This window comes from Balaenoptera ricei, chromosome 2 (assembly GCF_028023285.1).
Source record: "Balaenoptera ricei isolate mBalRic1 chromosome 2, mBalRic1.hap2, whole genome shotgun sequence".
NCBI lineage: Eukaryota > Metazoa > Chordata > Mammalia > Artiodactyla > Balaenopteridae > Balaenoptera > Balaenoptera ricei.
Genome location: NC_082640.1, coordinates 20,649,666 through 20,675,271, shown reverse-complemented (window position 1 = coordinate 20,675,271; position 25,606 = coordinate 20,649,666). Strand labels below are relative to the sequence as shown.

The 25,606-nt window shown below is 43.4% G+C and overlaps 1 protein-coding gene and 1 long non-coding RNA gene across 4 annotated transcripts in view; one reads left to right on the top strand and one right to left on the bottom strand.

Annotated features, from left to right (window-relative positions):
• Nucleotides 1-15,785: 15,785 nt before the first annotated feature.
• On the bottom strand, nt 15,786-23,413 carry LOC132358462 (uncharacterized). Of its 3 annotated transcripts, none has more exons than XR_009500483.1 (3): nt 21,320-22,495; nt 17,985-18,753; nt 15,786-17,385 (listed from the first exon to the last, which is right to left on the bottom strand). It is a non-coding gene; the product is annotated as an uncharacterized LOC132358462 (long non-coding RNA). The 3 variants fall into 3 exon arrangements; XR_009500484.1 differs by lacking the exons at nt 15,786-17,385; nt 21,320-22,495 and adding exons at nt 22,505-22,594; nt 22,876-23,413 and having other exon boundaries at nt 17,394-18,753; XR_009500485.1 differs by lacking the exon at nt 15,786-17,385 and having other exon boundaries at nt 17,394-18,218; nt 18,319-18,753.
• Nucleotides 23,414-23,436: 23 nt separating this feature from the next.
• Nucleotides 23,437-25,606, top strand: part of PROSER2 (proline and serine rich 2) — a 39,396-nt gene continuing 37,226 nt past the window's right edge. Inside the window, exon 1 of the mRNA XM_059912089.1 lies at nt 23,437-23,571. The gene's annotated coding sequence lies outside the window, so the exon portion shown is untranslated. The remainder of the gene's footprint in view (nt 23,572-25,606) is intronic.

Sequence of the window (25,606 nt, the reverse complement as noted above, 5' to 3'; positions counted from 1 at the left end):
TGCAAGAAACATTTAACAAGGACGTAGAAGAACTAAAGAGGAACCAAGCAATGATGAAAAACACAATAAATGAAATTAAAAATACTCTAGATGGGATCAATAGCAGAATAACTGAGGCAGAAGAAAGGATAAGTGACCTGGAAGATAAAATGGTGGAAATAACTACTGCAGAGCAGGATAAAGAAAAAAGAATGAAAAGAACTGAGGACAGTCTCAGAGACCTCTGGGACAACATTAAACGCACCAACATTCGAATTATAGGGGTCCCAGAAGAAGAAGAGAAAAAGAAAGGGACTGAGAAAATATTTGAAGAGATTATAGTTGAAAACTTCCCTAATATGGGAAAGGAAATAGTTAATCAAGTCCTGGAAGCACAGAGAGTCCCATACAGGATAAACCCAAGGAGAAACACGCCAAGACACATATTAATCAAACTGTCAAAAATTAAATATAAGGAAAACATATTAAAGGCAGCAAGGGAAAAACAACAAATAACACACAAGGGAATCCCCATAAGGTTAACATCTGATCTTTCAGCAGAAACTCTGCAAGCCAGAAGGGAGTGGCAGGATATACTTAAAGTGATGAAGGAGAAAAACCTACAACCAAGATTACTCTACCCAGCAAGGATCTCATTCAGATGTGATGGAGAAATTAAAACCTTTACAGACAAGCAAAAGCTGAGAGAGTTCAGCACCACCAAACCAGCTTTACAACAAATGCTAAAGGAACTTCTCTAGGCAAGAAACACAAGAGAAGGAAAACACCTACAATAACAAACCCAAAACATTTAAGAAAATGGGAATAGGAACATACATATCGATAATTACCTTGAATGTAAATGGATTAAATGCTCTCACCAAAAGACACAGGCTGGCTGAATGGATACAAAAACAAGACCCATATATATGCTGTCTACAAGAGACCCACTTCAGACCTAGAGACACATACAGACTGAAAGTGAGGGGATGGAAAAAGATATTCCATGCAAATGGAAATCAAAAGAAAGCTGGAGTAGCAATTCTCATATCAGACAAAATAGACTTTAAAATAAAGACTATTACAAGAGACAAAGAAGGACACTATATAATGATCAAGGGATCGATCCAAGAGGAAGGTATAACAATTGTAAATATTTATGCACCCAACATAGGAGCACCTCAATACATAAGGCAAATACTAACAGCCATAAAAGGGGAAATCGACAGCAACACAATCATAGTAGGGGACTTTAACACCCCACTTTCACCAATGGACAGATCATCCAAAATGAAAATAAATAAGGAAACACAAGCTTTAAATGATACATTAAACAAGATGGACTTAATTGATATTTATAGGACATTCCACCCAAAAACAACAGAATACACATTTTTCTCAAGTGCGCATGGAACATTCTCCAGGATAGATCATATCTTGGGTCACAAATCAAGCCTTGGTAAATTTAAGAAAATTGAAATCGTATCAAGTATCTTTTCCGACCACAACACTATGAGACTAGATATCAATTACAGGAAAAGATCTGTAAAAAATACAAACACATGGAGGCTACACAATACACTACTTAATAACGAAGTGATCACTGAAGAAATCAAAGGGGAAATCAAAAAATACCTAGAAACAAATGACAATGGAGATACGACGACCCAAAACCTATGGGACGCAGCAAAAGCAGTGCTAAGAGGGAAGTTTATAGCAATACAAGCCTACCTCAAGAAACAGGAAACATCTCAAATAAACAACCTAACCTTGCACCTAAAGCAATTAGAGAAAGAAGAACAAAAAAACCCCAAAGCCAGCAGAAGGAAAGAAATCATAAAGATTAGGTCAGAAATAAATGAAAAAGAAATGAAGGAAACAATAGCAAAAATGAAGGAAACAATAGCAAAAATCAATGAAACTAAAAGCTGGTTCTTTGAGAAGATAAACAAAATTGATATACCATTAGCCAGACTCATCAAGAGAAAAAGGGAGAAGGCTCAAATCAATAGAATTAGAAATGAAAAAGGAGAAGTAACCACTGACACTGCAGAAATACAAAAGATCATGAGAGATTACTACAAGCAACTCTATGCCAATAAAATGGACAACCTGGAAGAAATGGACAGATTCTTAGAAATGCACAAACTGCCGAGACTGAACCAGGAAGAAATAGAAAATATGAACAGACCAATCACAAGCACTGAAATTGAAACTGTGATTAAAAACCTTCCAACAAACAAAAGCCCAGGACCAGATGGCTTCACAGGCGAATTCTATCAAACATTTAGAGAAGAGCTAACACCTATCCTTCTCAAACTCTTCCAAAATATTGCAGAGGGAGGAACACTCCCAAACTCATTCTACGAGGTCACCATCACCCTGATACCAAAACCAGACAAAGATGTCACAAAGAAAGAAAATTACAGGCCAATATCACTGATGAACATAGATGCAAAAATCCTCAACAAAATACTAGCAAACAGAATCCAACAGCACATTAAAAGGATCATACACCATGATCAAGTGGGGTTTATCCCAGGAATGCAAGGATTCTTCAACATAGGCAAATCAATCAATGTGATACACCATATTAACAAACTGAAGGAGAAAAACCATATGATCATCTCAATAGATGCAGAGAAAGCTTTCGACAAAATTCAACACCCATTTATGATAAAAGCCCTGCAGAAAGTAGGCATAGAGGGAACTTTCCTCAACATAATAAAGGCCGTATATGACAAACCCACAGCCAACATTGTCCTCAATGGTGAAAAACTGAAACCATTTCCACTAAGATCAGGAACAAGACAAGGTTGCCCGCTCTCACCACTATTATTCAACATAGTTTTGGAAGTGTTAGCCACAGCAATCAGAGAAGACAAAGAAATAAAAGAAATCCAAATCGGAAAAGAAGAAGTAAAGCTGTCACTATTTGCAGATGACATGATACTATACATAGAGAATCCTAAAGATGCTACCAGAAAACTCCTAGAGCTAATCAATGAATCTGGTAAAGTAGCAGGATACAAAATTAATGCACAGAAATCTCTTGCATTTCTATACACTAATGACGAAAAATCTGAAAGTGAAATTAAGAAAACACTCCCGTTTACCATTGCAACAAAAAGAATAAAATATCTAGGAATAAACCTACCTAAGGAGACAAAAGACCTGTATGCAGAAAATTATAAGACACTGATGAAAGAAATTAAAGATGATACAAATAGATGGAGAGATGTACCATGTTCCTGGATTGGAAGAATCAACATTGTGAAAATGACTCTACTACCCAAAGCAATCTACAGATTCAATGCAATCCCTATCAAACTACCACTGGCATTTTTCACAGAACTAGAACAAAAAATTTCACAATTTGTATGGAAACACAAAAGACCCCGAATAGCCAAAGCAATCTTGAGAACGAAAAATGGAGCTGGGGGAATCAGGCTCCCTGACTTCAGACTATATTACAAAGCTTCAGTAATCAAGACAGTTTGGTACTGGCACAAAAACAGAAATATAGATCAATGGAACAGGATAGAAAGCCCAGAGATAAACCCACACACATATGGTCACCTTATCTTTGATAAAGGAGGCAAGCATATACAGTGGAGAAAAGACAGCCTCTTCAATAAGTGGTGCTGGGAAAATTGGACAGGTACATGTAAAAGTATGAAATTAGAACACTCCCTGACACCATGCACAAAAATAAACTCAAAATGGATTAAAGATCTAAGTGTAAGGGCAGACACTATCAAACTCTTAGAGGAAAACATAGGCAGAACACTCTATGACATACATCACAGCAAGATTCTTTTTGACCCAGCTCCCAGAGAAATGGAAATAAGAACACAAATAAACAAATGGGACCTAATGAAACTTAAAAGCTTTTGCACAGCAAAGGAAACCATAAACAAGACCAAAAGACAACCATCAGAATGGGAGAAAATATTTGCAAATGAAGCAACTGACAAAGGATTAATCTCCAAGATTTACAAGCAGCTCATGCAGCTCAATAACAAAAAAACGAACAACCCAATCCAAAAATGGGCAGAAGACCTAAATAGACATTTCTCCAAAGAAGATATACAGATGGCCTACAGACACATGAAAGAATGCTCAACATCATTAATCATTAGAGAAATGCAAATCAAAACTACAATGAGATATCATCTCACACCGGTCAGAATGGCCATCATCAAAAAATCTAGAAACAATAAATGCTGGAGAGGGTGTGGAGGAAAGGGAACACTCTTGCACTGTTGGTGGGAATGTAAATTGATACAGCCACTATGGAGAACAGTATGGAGGTTCCTTAAAAAACTACAAATAGAACTACCATACGACCCAGCAATCCCACTACTGGGCATATACCCTGAGAAAACCATAGGTCAAAAAGAGTCATGTACCAAAATGTTCATTGCAGCTCTATTTACAATAGCCAGGACATGGAAGCAACCCAAATGTCCATCGACAGATGAATGGATAAAGAAGATGTGGCACATATATACAATGGAATATTACTCAGTCATAAAAAGAAATGAAATGGAGGTATTTGTAATGAGGTGGATGGAGTTAGAGTCTGTCATACAGAGTGAAGTAAGTCAGAAAGAGAAAAACAAATACAGTATGCTAACACATATATACGGAATCTAAGGAAAAAAAAAAAAAAAAAAGGCCATGAAGAACCTAGTGGCAAGACGGGAATAAAGACACAGACCTACTAGAGAATGCACTTGAGGATATGGGGAGGGGGTGGGGTGAGTTGTGACAGGGTAAGAGAGTGTCATGGACATATATACACTACCAAATGTAAAATAGATAACTAGTGGGAAGCAGCCGCATAGCACAGGGAGATCAGCTCGGTGCTTTGTGACCACCTAGAGGGGTGGGATGGGGAGGGTGGGAGGGAGGGAGATGCAAGAGGGAAGAGAAATGGGAACATATTGTATATGTATAACTGATTCACTTTGTTATAAAGCAGAAGCTAACACACCATTGTAAGGCAATTATACTTCAATAAAGATGTTTAAAAAAAAAAAAAGAATATATATATATGTACACTGAATCACTTTCCTATACAGTGAAAATTAACACAACATTGTAAATCAACTATACTTCAATAAAATAAGTTAAAAAAAAAAGAAATCAGGGACGATTGGAAAGGTGTAATGCAAGCTGGGATGGCATTCACAAATGTCCACTGTACCTTTTTTCACCAAAGAGTGGTTCAGAGCCGATTTTATCCAGCTATAGACATATTCTAGCAAGCTTCCTATCTGTTCTCCCAGCCCACAGCAAGTGGACAGCACTCGAAGCAGATAGATTGACAAAAACAGGCAATGGCACCAAGTAGACACAAGATGCCTAAAAACATGATCATTCAGCCACAGGGCAAAAAGATCAACACAGCAGCCCAGTGATGACACCCTCATTACACGTCAGTGTGACAGGAATGGTATGATGACCCTGAGGGATAAAACCTTCAAGCTATATCCAGTGGACAATGTTTAGGAAGATAAAAGGATGTTTAATGGATTTGGAAGAGATTCTATCAAAACATTAACTATTACAATGAAGACACTCAAAGAAATGTTTCGGTTCTCCCAAAAGATGCCAACTAAATGAATGGCTGTTAGCTATAATTATCAAAATTATAGTGAGATGAGAAGCCATACTTCCCACAATTTGGCGGAATTTCTACCTATTACAGACCTATTATTAAAAAGAAAATTATAACAATTTAATGAGCAAAATGAATGGGTTTTTTTTTTTCATAAAAAGCAATAAGTAGTTCCCTCCAACCTCAAAAGTTAAAAAGGGGAACTTAAGTCTCAGGTCACTGTATTTCCCACTTCTAGTAAGTATGTTGGAGCTGGCAATTTAACAAATACTTACTGAGAACCTGAATATTTTTTTCAACTTGAATGTTCCTGATGGTTTTTTGAGCAAGGAGGCAATGGCTAGCACGACCCACAGTTTTGCACATGGAAAAGCAAGACTCTAAGTAGTGAAATAACTCACTTTTGGGGGAGCATTGAGTCCACTCAACAGGAAAACTTCCAATATTGTCCCTGTGTTGGGCCATTGATTGTTTTAAGGTACTAAAAACAAAAATGAGAGGAATCAAGATCTGAGAATGAGTAAGACACAGGACTCCGTCTGGGGACGCCACACTGAAGATTTTGTTCAATTTTTCAACTCAGTTTTGCATCCCACGGTCCATAATTTTTTTCTTTTCAATCTTCTCCTTCTTTAACCAGGGCAGCCTTAAGAGCAGAAATGGCCAGCAGTCCCCAAAGTGATATAATCTGAGGGCTACCTAGGAAAGGCCTTTACTCCAAATGTTTTCTCCACCACTATTGTGAAATTCCACCAACGGAGAGCACTGCGGGAGGGACAGGTATTCTGCCAACTTCAGGGGTCCCCTAATACATTGCATATATTCCTGGGAGATGTAACAAGACCCTGGCGGTCAAGGCCCTGACCAATGAGAAACAAGTTGGGCGGCTGGGCAAGGCGTGGGTGAGCGTGGGAGCTGAAGCTGGGAGCAGAGGTTAGACGAGCTGATTACTATTGTCTTAATCCAGCCTGACCTACAATTGTCTGTACTTCTCCACCCCCTGAGGCTTCCTCCCTAATCTAGAAGAGTCCACTTTAGCTCCTGTCATTTCAGAGCAGTCCCTCAGGCTCCAGGCTGTGCCTCCCTCTCCTGGGCCTTGTGCCCGCTCCCCTAACAGCTACGCCTCAATACACCTGTATCGTCTGCTCAGGATGCCCTGACACAGTAGCACAGCCTGGGGGCTTCAACAGCAGAACTTTATCGTCTTATTGTCCTGGAGGCTGAAGGCTGAGATCAAGGTGTAGGCAGGGTTGGTTTCTGCTGAGGCCTCTCTTGGCTTGTGGACAGCTGTCTTCTCCCCACATCTTCACGTGGTCTTCCCTCTGCGTCTGTGTTCAAATTTCCTCTTCTTATAAGGACAGCAGTCCTATTGGATTAGGACCCACCTTAGTGACCTCATTTTAACTTACCCCTTTAGAGGCCTTAATCTCCAAATACTGTCACATTCTGAGGTGTTGGGGGTTAAGATTTCAACATGTGAATTTGGGGGGGTCATAACTCAGCACACAACAATACCTGACTTTGAAGAGTCCCCTCAAAGACCCTTGACTCCCATCCTGAAACATTGCCCCTACATCCGTTTCAAATTTATCGGAGCAGGTTTCCTAGATCCAGGATTTTCTAGTCTGAAGTTCTCCTGGAGAACATTCGGCAAGACACAGTGCCTTTAAATTGGGAGACCAACCCTGCAGGCAATTCACGGGTTTCTTTATTTGGTCAGAATTAGAAGTGGGTTCTGCAGGGGTATCTTGAATTACCCACAAGATGACTTTTAGTCTGGATTGGGCATCTTTGGTGATGGGCACCCTGTGACTTTCTGAGAAGCTGTAGACCCAGGTGAAGACTATCAATTAAAGCATTTCAGAATTAAAAGGAGAAATTGCACCACCATGGAAATAAAACCAAAAGTCCTTGTTCCCTCTGCTGGTTGAATCCTAGGGATTACAGAAATCCGACACTGGCAGCATTAGCCCAGATCTTTGATGGGGGCCACCCCTCTGGCTCTATTTCATGTTTTGTCACCTGGGCTGCATACCTTTCAAAGAATGGCCTTTAGTCAGGGTTTGCAGCTCTTTGCCCCCCAGGCTGTAGGAACGGCGTCACTCTGAGGCCCCTCATGAAAAGCAACTCCAGGTCTTTCAGCCCTTCCTTTCTGGGCTGTGTGACTCCACCTGATTCTGGGAAAGAGCCTCGCATCCCCCCATCCTCCCCCCACGCCTCATCCCACCACTCTCGCTGCTGGGCTGGTCTCAGAGTCCAGAGAGCAGGAGGTAAACTCTATACGTAGTGACATCACTCAGTGGCTCCAGCAAACGGCAGTGTCCCCTCCACGTCCCAACTCCCAGAGCATCCAGGACCAGACAGCAGCCTGACACACCCTCCTTGAATCAGGGCCTCACAAAACACTATCCCGGCAGCCTCGAGGCGTTCACAGCCACGGCCTCAACTCACCCAGGAGAGAAAGCTTCCCATGCTCTTTCCATTCCCCACGAAAGAAGGGAACGAAATCCCCTCTCCTAGGAATCCTTAAAAATAGGTGAGAGGGGCTCCCTGGTGGCCCAGTGGTTAAGAATCCGCCTGCCAATGCAGGGGACACGGGTTCGAGCCCTGGTCCGGGAAGATCCCACATGCCGCGGAGCAACTAAGCCCATGCGGCACAACTACTGAGCCTGCACTCTAGAGCCTGGGAGCCACAACTCCTGAAGCCCCCATGCCTAGAGCCCGTGCACCACAACAAGAGAAGCCACCGCAATGAGAAGCCCGCGCACCGCAATGAGAAGCCCGCGCACCGCAACGAAGAGCAGCCCCCACTCGCCACAACTAGAGAAAGCCCACGTGCAGCAACGAAGACCCAACGCAGCCAAAAATAAATAAATAAATAAATAAATTTATTTAAAAAATAATAATGATTTAAAAAATAGGGGAGAGGTTCATCTGTTGTAGCTGGAGGATGCGTGAGGCCGAGTGGAATGTCTCCTGGGGCCTGGGGGATCCTCTGATCCAGAACCCAGCCGTGTGGTTTAAACAGCCCTGGTCACCTCCACAGGCAACCCCCGGGATGGACCATGAACCGTCTCCTCTGTCGTGACTGCCTGGACGCTGTGCCCTGTCTCCTCCTCAGCGCCTGCACTCTTACCACTCAGCTATTCCAAGAACACTGGCCCTGCATTTTGTTCGTTATAGTGCATCCCCTGAGGACATGATGCTCTGAGAGGCTAGCGCTCTGGCCGCTCCCCAAGCTCCTGTGGGCCCTCGTGAGGAGCAACACGCATCAGTGACACAGGACCTAGCCCGTTTCTCCCTGCGACCTCCCACCGCATCCTCTCCTCCCACTGGTTCCATCACACTTGCTGCCCTCTGAGCAGTCATCTTCTTGCTCCCTTCCTTTGGCCGCCAACCTTCTGCCTCTGCCTCTTGACCCCTTGTCTCTTCCTTAACCCCCTTCAATTCGGTTACCATCTACTCCAAATAAGCGTAATTTTCAAAATGGTGTGTTCCATGCACCAGGGGCTCAGGGGGAGGAAGGCATGGGCCTGGCCCCTAAGAGATCAAAGATCTTCCGACCCACTGGTGGATGCTCAGTTAGATGGGGGTAGAGACAACCACGCCGCCAGGCAGAATGTTTCAAGTGCTATAGAAAGAGAAAGAAAGATGGAGCTTCCTTAAAAATACTAAAAATAGAGTTACCATATGATCCAGCAATCCCACTCCTGGGCAAATATCTGGAAAAGATGGAAACTCTAATTTGAAAGGATACATGCACCCCAATGTTCACAGTAGCATTATGTACAATAGCCAAAACATGGAAACAACCTGTGTCCACTGACAGGTGAATAGATAAAGAAGATGTGATATATATACACAATGGAATATTACTCAGCCATAAAAAAGAATGAAATAATGCATTTGCAGCAACATGGATGGACCTAGAGATTATCATACTAAGTGAAGTAAGTCAGACAGAGAAAGACAAATATCATATGATATGACTTACCTATGGAATCTAAAATATGATACAAATGAACTTATTTACAACACAGAAACAGACTCACAGACATAGAAAATAAACTGATGGTTACCAAAGAGGAAAGGGGGGCGAGGGATATATTAGGAGGTTGGGATTAACATACACACACTACTATATATAAAATAGGTAAACAAGGATCTACTGTATAGCACAGGGAACTATATTCAATATCTTGTAATAACCTATAATGTAAAAGAATCTGAAAAAGAATATGTATACGCGCACACACACACACACACACACACACACATATATATATAACTGAATCAGTTTGCTGTACACCAGAAACTAACACAATATTGTAAATCAACTATACTTTGATTTTAAAAAAAAGAAATATATATTTATGGCAAAAAAAAAAAAAAAAGAGAGAGAGAGAGAAAGGAGGAGGTGGGGATTTTGGGGGGACGTGCAAGAAATCTCCATGAAGGAGCCACACTCAAGCTGAGCTTCAAGGGCCAGGAAGATCTTTAAGGGTCCAGAATGAGAGCAGCTCTGGCAGATTAGGGCGCAGGTTCAGGATGCATTCAGGCCACAGAGGCAGTGAGGGTCTGAGTGAGGAGGGAATTTGGGGGCCAAGCAGAGGAATGCAGCGCCGAGGAGGCTGGGCTGAGCTTGGCGTGTGTGAGCAGGCCTCTTCTGGAGGAGCCTTTAGCGGGCAGCATTCACACATCACAAACTGGGGCTTCGCTCCAACTTGTCCACTCATTAGCAACGAAGGAATTGAGTCATTATTACAATAGATCCCCAGGTTCTGTTATGCCACGCCTCATGGTCCTGTCCCACTTGTGAAAAAACAAAAGAAGATAGTTCAGTGGCCTCATAGTGAGTAACTGACTTCAGCATCTTAACAAGAGCAGGGTCAGAAGTCTCCATTCTGAGAGTGGGACTGACATGTATACACTAATATGTATAAAATGGATAACTAATAAGAACCTGCTGTATAAAAAAAAAAATAAAATTAAGAAAAAAAAAAGAAGTCTCCATTCTGATCTCCCACGAAAAATGTACGGGCTTGTGCCCAAGTGAGCAAAGCCTGGGGAGAGGGGCGGGTCTCTGAAGTCCAGGGGCTGCTCCAGCAGGATCTGAGGACCCCCGTGCCTTCCTACCTCCACCCGACATCCACGGTTTCCTCCCAGTTTGTCTCCTAAGAGAACTGGGTCATCACTTCACAATCTGGAAATGGCTGCCAAGAGGGCTCTGTCCCCAGAGGACAGTATTCACGGGTGACACGGAAGGCCTTCAGAGAGCAGACGGTGCCCAGGAGATAGTGATCAGACCCCAGGGCGGTGGTCAGCCCACAGCTGGCACTGACATGCCACACAGCCTTGGCACCCGCGGATGCTACAGTTCCAGTTACCAGATACTTTTTCACTTATTTAAAGATGTCCGGGGGCTTCCCTGGTGGCGCAGTGGTTGAGAATCTGCCTGCCAATGCAGGGGACACGGGGTCGAGCCCTGGTCTGGGAAGATCCCACATGCCGCGGCGCAACTAGGCCCGTGAGCCACAACTACTGAGCCTGCGCGTCTGGAGCCTGTGCTCCGCAACGAGAGGCCGCGATAGTGAGAGGCCAGCGCACCGCGATGAAGGGTGGCACCCCGCTTGCCACAACTGGAGAAAGCCCTTGCACAGAAATGAAGACCCAACACAGCCATAAATAAATAAAAAATTTAAAAATAAATAAATAAATAAAGATGTCCGGCCAATGCCACCCTACAGGTATGTCTTCGCTGGGCCAGAGGACAAAGGCTATATATTTTAAAAATATATTTAAATAGCTTTTTATTTCCCTAATCCAATGTTTATGGCTTTCTTCAATTGTCTGAAAACTATTTTGCCAAAAATTACAGTGTGTTATTCTATTACCATCTTATTGTAATAATACCCTCCTTTTATAACCACTCCACCTGTTGGGCAGTGTCCCTGAATTTGCAAAGGGCTTTTCCTGAAGAAGGCCACAGATGGGGGAGCGTGGAACCACGTCCTTCTGCAGACTCTCTTGGGGCCTCAGTTTCTTCTCCTGAAAATGGGATATATAATGTCATCTAGTTAATGAATTAGTATCTGAAAAATATTTTGAGATTGAGGTGTGAAAACTGCTATAGGACCAGAGCTATAGATGTAGCTTTTAAGCCACAGAAGTGGTCTTGTGTGTAATCTGAATATTCTTAACACACAAAAGGAGCTTACAATTTAAAGATATCTTTTAGTAAATCCATTTATGAAATGAAAAATTGTGTAGCCCTCTTAGAAATGTCTCAAACATTTGGAATTTCTTAATACAACATTTTAACGCAATGTTAAGTCAGAGTGGCTTGTTATTTGTTCTGCCCTCTGCTGATTAGATCAGATGAATTTAGCTCTAGAGTCAGACCTCAATGGCTTCAACTATTCAATTTATGAATCTAAGCAGGCCTGTTCCTCTTCAGTGCTCATAAGCACTTCTTCCCAGGAAAGGAAGAGGAAGGGAAAGCCAATGAAAATTAATTAATTTTGCTATTTTTAGTAAATGTGGGAAATGGGCTGATGGGAGACAAAACTCAAAACCTATTATGGAGCTGTTTGGATATCAATTACCCCTGTTCCCCTCAAATAGATGCTGGAAAATGGGCATATTTAGATACCCTGTTGGGCATAATTATTCTCCCACCATAATACAGGTCTGGCAGGGATGGGCCATCTGTCCTGCCCGGGAGAGTCAGCGTGAATCAGACTGCGTCCCTTCCCCGGCCAGCTCTGCCCCTTACCTGCAGGGTCTTGAATCTATTTTTGTCACCTCTGTCAGCCTGGCTAAGGGCTTCCAAATAAAACCGAAGGAAGACGTGAAGATGGCAAAAAAAAATGAAGTCTGGACAGCATGAGCCTGTAGCCTTACCTTTTTATAGCTTCTGTGGTCTTGCCTGAATGAAGGGCTTTACTCTGTGCTGGAGGAGGTGATGCCTTAGGTAGGTTAGCCTTACTCGTGGAATTATTGCTTTGGATTTCTTTGGTACATGGAAGCACAGAATCTTTTCACAAGTTTATAATAGTACTTTGTATTTGGCATTCAGTAATTCTTTATGGAACACTTCGGGAAAATGTTGTGGCACGTTCCATCGAAATAATGGATTTTTATGTCGTTCTCAACCTTTAGCTGAGACACAGCTTCTATTTTGTTGTCGTCCCTGTAGCCTTCCCTCTCAGTGTCTCCTCAGCTGACTCCACTCAGATGAATATTTTATAAGACAAGATTTCCACATTTCTCATGTTTATGACTATTCCTAAAACTCTCGTAAAGTTTGTACTTTCCCCCAATACTAATTTAATAACCTTGAAAATAGTCAACAGTATGAGCACAAATTCCTTAATTGGCTTTACAGAGAGAAAATGCATGAAATAGTACTGCTACACCCGGTCAACACAGACTCAGGAACGGCAGCTCTGGTGAAAAGCAGAGAGCAGTGGATTAGAACAGCCACTTTGTCACTTACTACACAAGTGAGATTGAGCAAAGTCACTGAACCCTTCTGAGCCTCAGTTTCATCTGTAAAATGGGAATAATCACTGTCAAGAGGATCAAATGTGTGTGAATATGTTTTGTCAACCATGAAGTGGGATAAAGATGTAAGGGTTCTTATTATTTATACCCCTGAAATGTGAGCAAGAGGGGCTCCAGGCCTTTTTTTTTTTTTTGGCCGTGCCATGCAGCTTGCGGGATCTTAGTTCCCCGGGCCCCTGGCAGTGGAAGCACAGAGTCTTAACCACTGGAAATTCCCTCCAGGCCTTCAAAAGAGCTTAAGAAAGAAGGTCGGGATCTGAGAGAGAAGATTATGAGCCCAAAAGATGAGGGCCAAACACTTAGCATGAAAAACACACGTCACTGGTCCCATAAGGATGCTAACATGTATGAAGAACAGGCACCTCGTGCCCCAGGTCAAGTGTTGTTTGTGAAGATTCTATAATCCAGGCAACTCCCTGGCCTCCAACTTCCTGAGGTCACTCTTTCACTTAATATCAAAATGAAATGCAGTTGGGGCTTCCCTGGTGGCACAGTGGCTGAGAATCTGCCTGCAAATGCAGGGGACACGGGTTCGAGCCCTGGTCTGGGAGGATCCCACATGCCACGGAGCAATTGGGCCTGCGCGTCTGGAGCCTGTGCTCCGCAACAAGAGAGGCCGTGATAGTGAGAGGCCCGCGCACCGCGATGAAGAGCGGCCCCCGCTTGCCGCAACTGGAGAAAGCCCTCGCACAGAAACGAAGACCCAACACAGCCATAAATAAATAAATAAATAAAAATGAAATGCAGTCATTAACAGCTGAATCTAGAATACTCTCATCTATTTCTCTAACATATCCAAGAGCACATGGGTTTGCCATCTCACCCACACTGTCACCGATTTCCCTGCTTTCCTCTGACTCCAAACCATTAACTCCCAGCCCCGCTTTAACCGTCCTTGCTTTCCTGAAATCATGGGATATGACCCTTTCCGTTCCCCCAAAGCACTGCCGGCATTACATGGTTTGGGAGCAGCAGAGAGAATTACCACACGGTGTGCAAACACTTCAAATCCAATGTCAGACATCGCTGCGCTCTCCAAGTCCCATCACTTTCTACATAGAGAATGTTTTATATCCACATCTCTCCATAGGCCCTGGTTTTCTTCCATGTTTCTAGCTAGCCCTCCCCACCCCCATTCCTCTAGACTCTTCCATTTCCTTCTTCAGGATCCCGACCCCCTTCTTGAGATACCAGTGGATTACTCCTATTTCTGTATCAGGCAGAATGATTTAACTTTTTTGTGTGTGTGTCTATACTTCTCGCAACTCAAGCATCCTAAGCAGAGAGCCTCACCTTTCACAACCCAATAGGGATGATGGATGGATGAATGAATTTAAATTTAATGAGATGCCCAGCAGACAATTCCAAACAAGGTTCCTGACCACAGTGAGAGGAGGCACTCAGTTTGTTAAATGAAATAAATAATGCCCAGAGGTGAAGATTGTTCAGGTCATGGTCATAGAAGCCATATTTGAGACCAGGGTGATGAATGTCTTTGCCCAAGGAGAGCAGAGTGAACTCTGCTAAAGACTCAACTTTGGGAATTAAATACTTCTATTTAATGGACAGTCCAAGCTCCTAGATGCCTGTAAGCTGGGACGAGAACTCAGAGAAGACAGCTTCAGAACAGTCGTGGGAATAGAACCTGGACAGCCAGGGTTTAGGAAGTGAATGGAGGTGGAATGAAGAAGGCAGTAAATGTATTTAGGCTGCTGCACTCTTACGTGAATCATTTTCAAAGCTAGTAAGCATTTTAAGAAAAAAAACTCTATTCCTGTAACTGGTTTACAGAGGATTTTCACCTTGTTGGGGACGTAAGCACGGAATGGTTTCATTGCTGTCAGCAGCTGCTCTCTGCTGAATCCCCATTTCCCACCAGCGATCAGATTGGCCAGATTTAATAATCTGCCTAAGATTTTGGGTTATTAGACCAGTCTCATTTTTGTATTTAAGATTCAATTCTAATTATTAAACGACAATGACAAAGAAAATAGCAAGTGTTGATGAAGATGTGGAGAAATTGGAACCCACATACAGGCATTGCAGGTGGGGTGCAGCCACTGTGGAAAACAGTATGGTGGGTCCTCAAAAAGGTAAACATGGAATCACCATACGACTCAGCAATTCTACTTCTGAGTATGCACCCAAAATCACTGAAAGCAGGGACTTGAACAGATTTTTGTGCACCCACATTCACTGCAGCATTATTCACAATAGCCAAAACATGGAAACAACATAAGGGTCCATCCACAGAAGAATGGATTTAAAAAGCATGGTCTATACATAAAAAGGATTATTATTGAACTATAAAAATGAAGGAAATTCTAATACATATTATGACATGGATGAACCTGAAAACATACTAAGTGAAAGACGTCGTCACAAAAGGACAGACACTGTGTGATTCCATTTATATGAGGTCCATAGAGTCGTCGAAATCGTAGAGACAGAAAGTAGAACGGTGGTGCCAGGGGTGTGGGCTGGGGAATGGGAGTGAGGATTTAATGGGGACAGAGGTTCAGTTTGGGATAATGGAAAAGTACTGCAGATGGATGATGCCGATGGTTGTACAACATTGTGAGTGCACTTAATAGCACTGAACCGTACACTTAAAAATGGTTAAAATGGTAAATTTTATGCTATGTATATTTTACCACAATTTAAAAAAACTTTTTTTAAAGGTTCAGTCCTAGGCATTCCATCTCAAACTCAGTCGCCTGGCCCATCGGCCCCCCAGCAGCTTCCTGGTTCTGCCCTTGGGGTAATGTATGTTCCCGCACATAGAGCCCCAAGAACTGGAGGGTCCCCTTCCACACGCTTGGATGGACTTGGAGAGTGGGGTGGGTGTAGCTGCCCCATCTTCCCTCCAGGCTCACTGAGCTTGCAGCCCTTCAAGCCCGAGGGAAGGGACCGCTCTGAAATCTCCAGCCTGGCAGGTCACAAGCCTTTCAAGTCTGTCCCCAAACCTCAGTGGGAAGGACACACTGTGCCATGCTCCTTGGCTCCCAGAATTCTCACTGTGACCTTCTTACCCCGCTCAGCTCCTCGTGGCCTGGGCGTAGCTACGAGGTCACCCTAGCAAGAGTCTAATTCCCCGTTTTGCTGAACCCCAATCTTTATGAGTGATTGTCTTAGGACTCTCGCCCTGACTTGGCTGTGGGGATTAAAGGAACCCCTTCCCCTCTGTGGCAGGCAGAATTCTAAGCTGGCCCCCAAGATTCCAGCCTCCTAAGCATGAGTGGAGCCTGCAGATATGATGGGATGTCACCTCTGTGATTATGTCACATTATGTGGCAAAAGGGATTCTGTGGATGTAAAGTCCCTAATCAGGGACTTCCCCGATGGTCCAGCGGTTAAGACTCTGCGCTCCCAATGCAGGGGGCCCGGGCTTCGATCCCTGGTCAGGGAACTAGATCCCACGTGCCACAAGGAAGAGCCCGCGTGCCGCAACTAAGACACGGCGCAGCCAAAATAAATAAATAAATATTTTTAAACAATAAAATAAAGTCCCTAATCAGTTGACTTGGAGATGGTTAGAAAGGAGACTGTCCTGGGTGGATAGAAAGGGAACACAGCCCCGCTCCAGTCTCCTGTTACAGCCTCCCACCGTGAATACTAACTGCATCTCCACAAAGCTTAGGACCTGCAAGCCTCTTCTTAGTTTGGAAATGGGGCTGGGGGTGTAGCTGGCAGTAGGGCCAGCTCAGAAGTGTTGACCGTCAGGAAGTCCTGAGAAGCTGGTTAGCTCCTGGTGACTTCCTGAATGGGGAATGTAAGAGGTAGGTATTTTGGTCCTCAGGGCAATTTTAGGACAAGAGGGGAAAAAATCCCACATTTTATTACTCCCAGTGAACGGTAGCATTCGGTGTGATTTCCCTTTTTTTTTTTTTTTTTTTTTTTTTTTAATTTATTTTATTTACTTATTTGGCTGTGTTGGGTCTTCATTTCTGTGCGAGGGCTTTCTCTAGTTGCAGCGAGCGGGGGCCATTCTTCATCGCGGTGCGCGGGCCTCTTACTGTCGCGGCCTCTCTTGTTGGGGAGCACAGGCTCCAGATGCGCAGGCTCAGTAGTTGTGGCTCACGGGCCCAGTTGCTCCGCGGCATGTGGGATCTTCCCAGACCAGGGCTCGAACCCGTGTCCCCTGCATTGGCAGGCAGATTCTCAACCACTGCGCCACCAGGGAAGCCCCCCTTTTCTTTTCCTATTGTGATTCTCTGTAGGAAGAGGGTTTTTTTTTCTTTAATCCTATTTAACAATCGAGAAATTGAAATAAGACATTTTAAGCTTATGAAAGAATTGCCGGTTTGATTTTCCCCATCCTTTCCTCCACCAGTATTGCAACTTGGAAATACAATTGAGACCCACTGTCTGAGCACCTGGTGGCATCCAGGTGGCACTGAACAGAGTTACTGAATCTGTAAGCTGGGGACAGACCTGGGCTCCACGGTCCCACTAAGTGGTTAACGAGCCTGCTCAGAGATTCCTCCGTTGCTCTGACTGTGACACTAGGCACATTTTGCTCCCTCAAAATCAGGGAATTAACATCCTTAAGTTCAGGGTCACCTCAAAGAAGAAGTTATGTCTTGGGTCACAACGGAATTGTATAAAAAAAAAAGTCAGCCCTCAAACGTAGAAATCTGGCGTAATGAAATCTTTTAACTGAAATGGGTTTAGAAGAATTCAACTTAGCAGAAGGTAACACAAACTACAAACGTTAAGTATTCCAACGCCCTGTACTCATCTCTCCTTCCAAATGTCTGTGACACAAACAGAACTGGTTCTCACTGGGTCCCGGCTCTTACCTAAGACCCACCTGAGGCCAGTTTCAGCCCATATTCAAATCTCCTGAGAATAAGGTTCACTCCAAAAGCACTCGTGAGGAGTGGAGGCCTTAGTGAAGCTTGTGGGAAGACGGACAGGGTTAAAATACACTTGCACAGGAAACTTCCCAAGGCTCTCCTGTCCCCCGGCTCCCCAGACACCGCAGGTGCCTGGAGCCATTTCCAAGACCCTGTCGGCTTTGCATACTCCATCTGTAAACCGAAAGCTAGCCAGAGATCAGCGAAAGCGAAGCAAGTTATCCTCAGCCAAATTTCAACCACCCCTGAGTCCTCAGGCTTATCTCTGGGGGGATACGGTTCACTTACCATTGTTTTATTTACAGAATCACTTCTATTTCATCTGGGGATTAATAGATGGTTGGTGACTAACCAGTTTATCATTTGAGTCTTGTCTGCATCCCGCCAAGCCCTCCTGGACCATAAATTCCCTGTAGACAGGGAACTTATCCATACTGTTCACTGTTGCATCTCCTGGATTTTACCCCTAGTAACACCTGGCACAGAAGAAACCACAAGTAATTTCTGGATGAAAAATGAAGGGCTCCATACGTTCTCTCTTCCTGTTTGGACCTCAGTCACTTGGCAGGTCCTAAAGCGTGAATGAACAGCACTGCTTCACCAGGGATCTTTTTAGAACCTAGCTTCTCTTTCAGACTCTTATCATTGAGTTCAGATAAAATTATTTACCATTTTCTTCCACATTTGTTTCTTCCACATGTATTTCTCCTTCAGAATATCGACCTGGAATACAGACAAGGTAGCATGTTATCTACTTGCTTTCAGGAAGTATGGAACCACTGTATTATCTTTTAAAGTTTTTCTTGAAGTTTGTCACCAAAAAACCCCCAGGTTGTAATTTCCTCATTTGCAGAATAATTATTTCTTTTTTAAAATCAATAAATTTCACTAGCAAGTCATCCTTGAAGTCCATCAATCTCCTTCTCTTCCCTCCTTCTATTATCTACCAAATATTTATTGAATGTTTGACATAAGCCAGACTCTATGCTATGCACATTGGCATTTATTGTCTCAAAAAATTTGTATTAGTCTGTATTGATTTATAACAGTAAATATAGAACCACAACAGAAAATTTGGGACATATACAATACTATAAATAAGAATCACATAATCACAGCCAGAAAGAGTAACTGTCATCCTTTTGATATATTTCCTTCTAGTTTTTGAATATATACATGCATTTTTCCAGAGCTGAAACAATAGTTTACACACAATTTTGTAATGTTCTTTTTTCCCCTTTAACAATATATTTAGGTATTTTCTTATGTTCATGAAAAATACCTCATTTTTAATAGCTGCATAATAGTTCACTTAAACTTCCCCCTAATTTTGGATTTTTTGGTTGTTTCTAATTTTCTGACATTACAAAAAAGGAGACAGTGCACAAATCTTTGTGCTCATTTCTGATTATTTCTGTAGAATCCCCAGATATGGAATTATAGGCCAAAGTATATAAACATTTTTAAGGGTCTTGAAATATTTCACAAAATCACTTTCTCGTAAAATTATATCAACTTCTGCTCCCACTATAATATATAAAATTGCCCATTTCATTGCACTCCTGCCAGTACTGAATGTTAGAATGTTTAAATCTTTTTCTAATTTAATAGATGCAAATATTGCTTACTATTTTAATTTTTTCAATTACTGGGTAATCCAAACACTTTAAAATATAATTACATATACACACTAATTGTTTTTATTTTTTCTTTGAGGAAATTTTGTCATTGAGTTATTAGAGTTTTATTATCAATGTGTGTGTACTCTTGTATTGAGGATAAAATGAACTGTCAGGGCTTCCCTGGTGGCGCAGTGGTTAAGAATCCGCCTGCCAATGCAGGGGACATGGGTTCAAGCCCTGGTGTGGGAAGATCCCACATGCCGCGGAGCAACTAAGCCCGTGCACCACAACTACTGAGCCTGCGCTCTAGAGCCCGCGAGCCACAACTACTGAGTCCACGTGCCACAACTACTGAAGCCTGCGTGCCTAGAGCCCGTGGTCCGCAATGAGAAGCCCACGCACCAACGAAGAGTAGCTCCCGCTCGCTGCAACTAGAGAAAGCCCGCACACAGCAACGAAGACCCAAGGCAGCCAAAAATAAATAAATAAATAAATACAATAAAAAAAAAAAAAAAAGAACTGTCAGATTTGTTCTGTTTTCTATTTTCACAATATTTTTGGTTGTCACAATTTAAAAATTCTTATGTAATCTAGTCTACTGGTGATTTCCTTTATGATTTTTCTATTTCTTTTCTTCCTCCATCTTGAGATTACATAAATATTTGCCTAAATTTTCTCCTAGTTTTAAAGTTCTTTAATGTAGCTGAAATTTCTTTTAGCACATAATGAAATGTATGAGCTCAACATGATTTTTTTTCAAATTACTAGCTTTCTCAAGTCCATTTATTGAGAATCTGTCCCTTTTTCATTTATTTTAGATGACTCCATCACATATTAAAATCTACAGTATATCAACACTGGCTTTTTCTGGCTTATCTATTCTATTTTATTACCTATATCATTCAATATCTACTAATATTCTATTTTGATACTTTAAATTATTATTTTATACTGTTTAACAAACAGGGAAATTTCCCATCTGTTTCTTCATTTTCATAATCTTCTTAACCCTTCTCATCTGCTACTTGTTCAAGTAAACTTTAAAATAATTTTGTTTTAGCCTCCCAAGGTAGGTGTTAATAGCTTCATTGTACAGTTGAGGAACTGAGTCTCAAAAAGAATAAATAGCTCAAGGTTACACATATTCTAAGTGGAAGAGGCATAAAGCAAAATCATGTCTTTTGACATCTCCTCTTTCAGCTCTAAAATGCTGTAATTTTTAGTAAACTCAGGAAGCTTACTCGCTATTCTTTCTCCTTTCCTGTCTACCTCCCTCTAGTGGTCATTATAAATATTGCAGTTTCTCAAGCCAATTTTACACAGTAATTATTTTTATACAATAATAATTATACATTTAGCTTAAATATTTAAAGTTTACTTTAAAAATTTTAACTTAAACAAAGTAAATAAGAATAATTGTCTAATATTCTGAGCCATGTATCACCGGCATTTTCTTAGCAAAGACCAGCCTCAGAAGAATTTAGTAACAAGTCGAGTGAATAGAAAGTAAAATTTTGTCAATTTCATGGATTTTTAAAGTAGTAACAACAGCAGGTCCAAAGACCCTCCAGATGTTTCTTCGTTCTTTTCTCCATTGACGTTATCTAAGTACTTTTAGGAATAACAATCTTTAAATTCCCCCTCTAAGCCGTTTCTTGTTTTCTTACCTCACTTTATGTCCTTTCTCACCTTCTAGTGCCTTTGGGTAGGTTCAGTTGGCACAGAGTAGGGCAGGGGTGCAGGAGGTACTGGAAGGCAGCCTGAGCTCAGGTACTCACGCTGCGCCCTGGCCAGGTCTGCACCGGCCCCGCGGAAGGGCCACCTGTTCGCAATTCCCACAAAGATCGGGTACGAGCTAGCAGGGCTGGCCTCCCCCCACTACCGCCTTGGTTGAAACCTCAGTCTCATTTTCTTCCCTGTTCATTTCCTGTCCGCCACACACCCCCACCCTTTTTTTCTTTTTGTGCCTTTTTCTTTTCCCTTTCTTCCTTCCTAATCCCATCATCCTTCAATTTCTTCCTCCCTATCTCCTCTTCACCTGGAAGAAAACATACCGTGTAAAATTTAATTTGTACACACAAGATAATGTGTACATTAAAAATTTTAAAGCTAAAGAACTAAGCTACACATATGTTTATACATCATAAAAACTTAACCAAGCGAAAAGAACACTACTAAAAAGGAAAAGTAATTCTGGGAAGCACTTATAATGTCTTTTTTTCTTTATCTGAATTTGTGAAAAACAGGGGCTGCCTATATTACCTCTCACCTGTGGCTATTAAATACTATTTAACTTTTACTAAGCCAATTCATGATACATGCATTAGTGTTTAGCTATATGCAACAAAATTTAAGAGAAAAAAGAACATGAACAGAAAACTTAGGTCCATTATTCAATGAGGATTAAGGACTGACAGAATTGATTCTCTCCTGGATTTGGTTCAGAAAGAGGGGGATAATAATGCTTGCCTAATTAACTAGTAAGTGCGGTAGATTAAAGTGCTTTGTAAACAATAATTAAAGATACAGGGAGGGGCTTCCCTGGTGGCGCAGTGGTTGAGAGTCCGCCTGCCAATGCAGGGGACACGGGTTCGAGCCCTGGTCTGAGAAGATCCCACATGCCGCGGAGCAACTAGGCCCGTGAGCCACAATTACTGAGCCTGCGCATCTGGAGCCTGTGCTCCGCAACAAGAGAGACCACGACAGTGAGAGGCCCGCGCACCGCGATGAAGAGTGGCCCCCGCTTGCCACAACTGGAGAAAGCCCTCGCACAGAAACGAAGACCCAACACAGCCAAAAATAAAATAAATAAATAAATAATTTAAAAATATTAAAAAAAAAAATACACATACCTTTAAAAAAAAAAAAAGATGCAGGGAGTTAGATGAGGCCAATGTGTTATTAGTGAAAAAGTTTTCTTCCCTTTAATCAGGTATCTCCTCCTGGGAGAGCAAAAAAATGATATAAGGACTAAAGAACTGGGGCTCAGCCCCGAGTGCCACCAGTGACTCAGTCATCCTGTGCCACCAACCACTTCCTTAGTTTTCTGTAAAATGGGGATAAGCACAAACAGCACTTTGCAATACGGGTTTTATAATGTCTGCCATCTGAGTATATATCAAACACTATAATTAACAAAACCCTATAACTCTTGTTTTCTCCTTTCCTACAGAGTTGTCCCACCCCATGGAAACACCGGTAACATTAACTTCCACCAACTTACAGAAGCCTTCCACAACGAGCTATTAACCTCAGTGGATATTTCCACGGTGATAAAGAAGAAATGGCACCAAGGAATGGGGTCAAAACCTCTTGGACGAGTTTCTTCTCCTTTCTGAACCTCAGTTTTCCTCCTCTGTAAAATGGGGATAAGAAATTGGGGGTTGTTCTAAGGATTGAATGAAATAATGTGTGTGTTAAATGCCTTGTCCAAGGGTAATAAGAATTCGATACGTGGTAGTCATGATTGTCATTAAATGTAAAATAACCTCTCAAAACGGACTAAGGAGGGGAAAAAAATGTCCCGTCTTATTCAGAGCTTCAAATGCAAATCCCTATTTTTCCTCCGAGTGTTTAACTCAGAGATGGGGCTGGAGTTTCCTCAGATCGTCCGCAATTCAAACCTCGCACCGACACCGAGAGGCGGCTGCGGGGCGGCGCCGGCGCGGGGGCCTGTCCCTTTAAATGCCCCGGGCGCGCGCCGCGTGAGTTTGGGGAGGGAGCAGCCGAGACCCCGTCGGGCGCGCGCACGGGCGCGCGCGGCGGGGCGGCGCAGAGCGCGGGGGCGCGCGTAAGCGAGCGCGCGGCAGGGCGGCCAGGGAAGGTCTGCGAGGCGCGTGCGGGCGGACAGGCGAACGGGCGGCGCTAGGGCTCGTCTCCCGCTTGCGGTCCGGGTGGGCGCTTGCTGGGCTCCTGCGAGGTGAGTGCGGGCTTCTCGATCCCGGACAGGGTCGGAGGGCGGGAGGGCGTCCTGGCAGCCGATCCCCTCGTCCAGCACGTCGGTGAGCCGGGCGACGTTTGCAGCCGGTCAGGGGAGATCGGGGCTCTAGTGGGGTCCAGGGCGGGAAGGGCGATCCCCTTTCCTAGCGAGCCGGCTGCCTGCGCTTCCCGCGCGTCCCTGCGGGTGCCCTCCCGGCGGGGATCTCTTCTGCGCGCTCTCCCGCTCCTCCGCATCGCGTCCCTTGGAAGTTAGGAAGAGCTCTGGCGCCGTCCGAGGGGCCGTCGTCGACCCGGTGGCCTCCCACCCGGGAAACCCGGGGCCTCATTCGGGATCACGGGGGTCCGCGTGCGTCCGGCTCGGGGGCGGTGGGGAGGACGCGAGGCTTTCCGACTCCGAGGTTGTCCTGGCGGCGGGCGAAGGTGGTCCGTGGCACGGTTCTTGCTTTTCGCGCAGAGAGGTCCGGGTTGTCCCAACACCCCTGCCCTGTCCCCACCGCTCTCCCCGGAGCCCCACTTGCCGCCGCAGACGTCGAACTCCCAGGGCGCTGTGTCCCTTCCCCCGCGGAGAGGAGGGCGGGAGCCTCATATTGGCAGGAGGTGGCCGAAGCCACCTGTTAAACTTGGGTCCTGCGCAAAGTGACCAGTAGATTTTCGTCCCCACCTCCGCTCCCCAACCCCTGACCCCCAACAGGTAACTGAATCACGCGGGAACATGTAGGGTCAGCCGGTGAGCAGGGGCGGGAGGGATTAAAAAAAGAGAAGGCCATGTGGCCGATGTAACGCAAATAAAACAAACTCCAGAATTTCTCCAAAGCTTTGAAAGTTTCCCAGTATTGTTTTACGGAGTCTAAATTTAAGCACCTAGCCTTTTATTTTTTTATTTTTTATTTTTTTCTTAAACCGCAGGAACTAACATCAGAAAACATTCAACTCTTTGCCAGGACCTACTTGGTGCAAAGCGAAAACTTAAAGGAAAATGATTTTTGTGTCTTTTCCCCCTAAACACAGTAGAACATTCAGGTCTGTTGCTGGAGACTATAGAAAGAAGGTTCCTCTGGCTCCAATTTTCATGCAGAACAATTTTTTAAAAATCTACATTTCTGAAAGATATAGAAACACCAAATCAGATATAAGTGTAAACGTGAGGAAAATGCTCAGAGGAGAGCCTAAGTTTATTAAAGATGCTTTTCTACTTTTTTTTTTAAGCACTACATTCTTACTGCTCTAGCATGCACTGAAAAGTCTGCCCTCAAAGCTCAGTGTCTGAATGTTACAGATTGTTTTTCTAGGTGGAGGAGGTATTTTGGTTTATGAGGCCAATGTGGAAATACAAACAAATGCCCTGTTTACTTGGGATTGGGCGGGAAGGGTGGAAGTTGTCTAAAATCTCTCTTGCCAAACTTGACAGCGTATGTATGGAATCTTGTGTATTTTCTTGCTCAGACCAGTAATAGCCATTTTAAAGGAACTGGGTATATGCCTTGGTAACAGCACTTCAGAGCTTTTTTTACATTTGGGGGGGGGGGGAAATTTTGGATACTGATAATTTAAAAGTAACACATTTTCTCCATTACTAGAAATCAGAAAGCCAAAATCAGATAATTTAGAGAAGGCTGGAAAGAGGAAAGATGCTTTTAAGAAAACGTGCGGGTGTTTGACACCACGATGGCTCCCTTTGTGGCGGAGGGCGGGATTTGCTTGTTTTCGGGCAGGCCCTGCGTGTTCATTAATTCATTCAGCAGTATTTTCAGGCCTGTGTGACCACCTGCAATGTGCTGAGTGCTGAACTAGTCAAGGGACATACAGACACATCTAGATAACAGCCACACGGCCCAAACAGATTAAAACCAGATCGAGTAAGCCTTCATCAGGAGCTGAAGATACACCTGGCCCTGGTTCCAAAGTTCTCAGACACCTTAGGAGCCTGTGGTTGGCACCCTGTGTTGATTGTCAAGATCATCTCAAGTAACTACAGGAGACAGAGCTGAGCCTTGAAGCCTGGGGGGAGAGAGGGG